Consider the following 5,599-nt stretch of genomic DNA (forward strand, 5'->3'; position numbering starts at 1 on the left):
CTCCCCTGTGGAATATGGCGATTCTATTCAATGACGTCTGAGGTGAAAATAATGTTTCCTTACGTACACTTATTCTACCTTCACAGAAAAAATAATAGCTGTACCTGCACAAATTATTCATATAAGAACACAAGAAAATAAGGAGTCTGCAATAGGCCAGTTGGCCTGTGCATGGCAGCTCCTGTCGAGAGGTACTACCACTCTCTATCATCCATGAATCTATCCAGCCTCCTTTTGAAACTTTCCAGAGTTCCCGCACTGACTACAAAGTTGCTCAGCCTGTTCCACGCGTCCACCACCCTATTTGTGAACCAGTTCCTTCCTATCTCCCTCCTAAACCTAAACTTATCCAACTTAAATCCGTTGCTACGAGTCCTATCCTGCTCGGATATTATAAGAACTTTATCTATATCCCCTTTATTGATTCCTTTCACCCACTTAAATACTTCTATCATATCTCCCCGCACTCTTCGTCTTTCTAGGGAATGCAAGTGTAGTTTCTTTAACCTATCTTGATATGGAAGATTTCTCAGTCCCGGAATCATTTTCGTCATTCTTCGCTGTACCGACTCCAGTGAATTGATATCCATTCTATAATAAGGGCACCAGAACTGAACCGCATAATCGAGATGCGGCCTGACTAGTGCAAAATATAGTTCCAATAAGACCTCTGCACTCTTATTACTTACACTTCTAGATATAAAACCTAATACTCTGTTTGCCTTATTTCGAACATAAATGCACTGTTTTTTAGGCCGTAGGTCCGGGCTTACAAGTACCCCTAAGTCTCTTTCTGAAGTCGACTTGCTGGTGTTGAATTTAATTTGCCATTTCTCTGACCACTCTTGCACTTTATTTAAATCCTCCTGTAGTGCATTTGCACCCTGCCCTGATTTAATCTGCCGCCCTATTTTGGTGTCATCCACAATTTGCTTATGTCACTGGTGATCCCAGTATCTAGGTCGTTTATATAGATTATGAACAAGAGTGGGCCCAGTACTGACCCCTGGGGAACCCCACTGGTTACATAGCCCCACTCAGATTTAACACCGTCTACGCTGACCCTCTGTGTTCTATCGGTGAGCCACAATTTTATCCAATTTAAAACTTTCCCCTCGATACCATGCCTTAACTTTTCTCAGAAGCCTCTGATGTGGTACTCTGTCAAATGCTTTGCTAAAGTCTAAGTAAATAACATCGTAATTTTCGTCATTATCTACTACCTCAAAGACTTTCCTAAAAAACGTCAGCAGATTTGTTAGACAAAATTTTCCCTTTGTAAACTCATGTTGAGAGTCGTAGATTAATTTGCTTTCTCTAAATGCGATCGAATGCTATTTGTTATAATTGATTCAAGATATTTCCCCACTACTGATGTCAAACAAATTGGCCGGTAATTTGACGCTGATGCTCTGTCTCCCTTATTGAATATGGGTACTACATTTGCCTGCTTCCACAAGTCTGGCACAATTCCCGTGTCTAATGATTTTGTAAATATATTTACGAGGGGTCCGCTCATCTGTTCCTTACACTCTTTCAAAACTCGAAGGAAAATTTTATCTGGCCCTGGGGATTTTGTCTTCTTTAATTTATTTATCTTCTTAAGAACATCCTCTCTTCTGATAGAGATATTCTTTAATTTCTCTTATTTATTTCCCTTAAATATCAGTTCCACACTGGAATTTCCTCGTGAATTTCTTCTGTGAAAACTGATAAAAAGTAGCTGGTCAATGCTTTGTTTATTTCCTCACTATCATCGATCACTTCCCCTCTCTCTGACTTTAAAGGCCCAACTTAGTCCTTGACCTTTGTCCTATATACCTGGAAAAATCCCTTGGGATTCGCCTTGGATTCTTTCGCTATCCTGTTTTCGTAATCTCTCTTTGCCTTCCTTACATTTTTCTTAATATTCCTAGATAGTTCATTAAACCTATTTCTGAACTTTATATTTAGGAAATGGAATGCTAGAGGTTGTATTGGAATTATTGGAGACACTGGATATATAAAGTATGGTAGGTAGTCTGACACAGTTGATAAATAACTATGTTCTTAAGATTCTCAGACGACTGTGCCCCGATTATCTTACAACAAGCTTTGAAAGGATTTGGGACATGAACTGGTAAAATATTAAGGCAAGTAAAATACGCTTTCGTCAAGACAGCAGAGGTACAACATGCATAGCCGATTAAGCTATAAGAAACTAAATGTTATATTTTACAAATGGGTCATCAATTTGGATATTCTAGGTGTAATGTCGTATTTGTGATATACTGTAGATCCACAAACTTATGTGACTATTTTTGTGGATTTATTGTCACTCATTAACCCTCGTCTAAGACAAGATCCCTCCTGCTAAAATGGCTGTGATGACTTTGTTGTTTATCCTTGGTCGAGTCGCACATTATCATCTATGTTACTATACGGTGCATACTTGCAGTGTTTATGTTTATTGGATACCAATACTGCCTATATGCAGTGGTGGGCACGGTTCCGCTAATCCTCTAACCGCTAATTAGCGAAGCTAACTTTCTCGTTAGCGGATTAGCGTTTTCGCCAACCTTGGAAACCACTAGCAGACCAATTAGCTTCCCCTAAATTTAGTTCCGCTAACTTTAAGTCCGCTAGCAAAATGTATACATGTTTGTTGCTGTCTGTTGTAAGGTGCGACGCGTGTCTCCAACAGCCAGTCAGGCACGCTTGGCTGACTGGCTGTTGTAAGGTGCGACGCGTGTCTCCAACAGCCAGTCAGGCACGCTTGGCTGACTGGCTGTTGTAAGGTGCGACGCGTGTCTCCAACAGCCAGTCAGGCACGCTGACTGGCTGTTAGTAATGGTAACGTGACATAGGTAGCAAATAGCATTGCTATTTGCCACCTATTCTATAGTGCACTAAGTTTTTGATTCGTTTAATGCTTTCCGTCTTTTCGTACAGTAAATAAAAAAGTGTTTAAGATTATAAAGTGTTTACATAAAACTTTAGAACATGAAGTGGGATCTACAAGGGCCAATGGCCCATATAGAACTGAATCCTTTTCTTTATCCGCCTTCCGTAACCTATCCAACTAAATCTTTGAAGCTCTAAGCGTCCCCGATCCCTATAGCCTCATTATAGCTATTCCACATATCACAACTCTATTGCAAACCGGTGCTTGCCTATCTTTCCCAGATCGATTTATCTCGTTCATTTGAACTTCTAGTTATTTCATTTATTATGAGCTGAACATCTTCCATTTTACCCTTGTTAATCCCACTTACCCCACTTGTACACCTCTATCATGTCTCCCTAACTCTACGCCTCTCTAATGAATATAGCTAGCTTTTCAGTCTTTCTTCATATGGAAAGGTTTCTAATATTATGGATCATTTTTGTCATTCTTCTTTTGTACTCTCCAAAATCCCCATATACATTCTATAATAGGACACCAGAGCTTAGACGCATAATCCATGTGTTAGCCTCACCAATGCTAGAGTAAAGAGTTTCTAAGAATAACGTCATGATTTCTGTTACTCACAGACCTAGATATGAACCCAAGAATCCTGTTTGCCTTGTTGCTTGAACATACTAATATTCATTTTCCTAGGTTTCCAAGTCGTTGCTAACAATACACCTAGATCTTTTCTAAACCCCAAGTTTCTATTTCGTGTTACCTAGTTTATACTTAACGTTTGTATTCGTCTTCTCTATAGTACCTTGCATTTTATCAGTATTAAATTCGTTTGCCGGTCTACTGACCACTCGCTAACAAGGTATCTAGATCTCTTTGAAGGTGTTCAAAGTCACTGTCTGAATTTATCACTCTCCCCATTTTGGTATCATCTGCAAAATTCACTAATCCTACTAGTTATGCCTAAATCAAGATCATTAATGAATATAACAAACAGCAGAGGGCCTAATACAAATCCACAGAACTCCGCTTTTGACCGCACCTGATCAGCTTTTAATCCATTGCCCATGCAGCTCCTTTTAACACCAGTTAACCATGACTGTCCATTTAATACTGATCCACCTATTCCATATTGCTTCTACCTTCCTTATCAATCTCTCATGGGGACTCTATCAGATGCTTTACTGAAATCTAAATAAATTATATCATATGACATCATTATCTACCGCTTCAAATACTTAGAAAAAGCTAAGCAATTTGGCCAGAACAAGAACGTCCTAGGTGAACCCGTGCTGAGAAGAATGAATTAAGGATTAGATGTTTGGTGGCTTCTGATTTTTTGTAGCAATAATTGACTCAGCAACTTGCCTATGATTGACGTGAGACTAATGGGACGGTAATGGTGATGCTATTGATTTATCTTTGAAAATCAGGAACTTCATTTGCAAGTTTCCAAGCTACTGGCACTAGGCCCGATTCTGTGACGATAAATAAAACTGCTAATGGATTACTCAAGCTCATCCTCATTCTTCATGTTCTAGCATATACCTCGTCTGGATGATTGCCAGAGCTTCAGTTTGTTAATTACTTTAGCACATTGTTTTGCTAGTATTATTGATATTCATCCTTTTATTTCTATACGTCGTTATATACCTTATGAACTTCAGGAAGCCTTTTCGGTTTTCATTTTGTGAATCTGGGGCAAAAATGACTATTTAACGTTACTACACATTTCCTAACTCATCATCAGTCATTTTACCTCCTCTCTTCTGTGATTTAAGAGGACCTATTGTATCTCTAACCTTTGATTTATACGGTTGATACAAAAAGCTTTTGGGGTTATTTTCGATTCGTTTGCTACCTTGATTTCTAATTTCTCTTTTGGCATACTAAATTTCTGTTTTTACCTGTCTTGTTGGGTTCTGATAGTAACTCCAGTAAGTGATGCCTTTTCTTAACTTTTCTATATACTCCTTTCTTTTCCCTAAAGTCTAAGTCCTATTATTCATCCATTTTGGTTGGTTCCATCGATCTGAATTTTCTTTTGAGGGATGTGTTTATTCTGACATTATTGATTGTCACAATAAATTGTTCATAAGTAATGCTAAATTAAATTAGGGGGATTATCCCGTCCCTAAGATTGACAGTTTCGGAGGTGTGGGGGATTAATCTTTTTGACCATGGGTCATCCTTGGAGTCCTCACTCCTTATGCTTCCGTTAATTAGCCTTCTAAAATCCGGGATCAAGGCCGAATTTTCCTTCTTCCTGCCATCCAATATTATATTTAAAATATGTGGCTTTATGATCACTGTTTCCTAGTTCATCTCCAATCCCAACATCTTTTACTAGATTTTCATTATTGCGAGAACTAAATGGGGATATTATTTCACTCTAGTGGGCGAGTTTATGAATTGATATAAAAACTATCCTGTACTGCTTCTAAATCTTCAGATTCCATTTATCGCTAAGTTGATTTTTCCAATCTATGCCTGAAAAGTTGAAATCGCCTAGAATACATACATTGTTTCTATCAGATGCCTTCTTTATTTCCTCCACATGAAATTTACCATCATTTCCCTGCAAATTAGATTCTATATATATGCCTGTGTTCTAGATTCTTTCTCCCTCACCAATCACTACCCAAATACTTTTCATTGTCGCTGTTGTTTTTAATATTTGATTTATTGCAGCTTTTAATGACATCTGATATACAC

Source organism: Homarus americanus, unplaced genomic scaffold (assembly GCF_018991925.1).
Source record: "Homarus americanus isolate GMGI-L3 unplaced genomic scaffold, GMGI_Hamer_2.0 scaffold25827, whole genome shotgun sequence".
NCBI lineage: Eukaryota > Metazoa > Arthropoda > Malacostraca > Decapoda > Nephropidae > Homarus > Homarus americanus.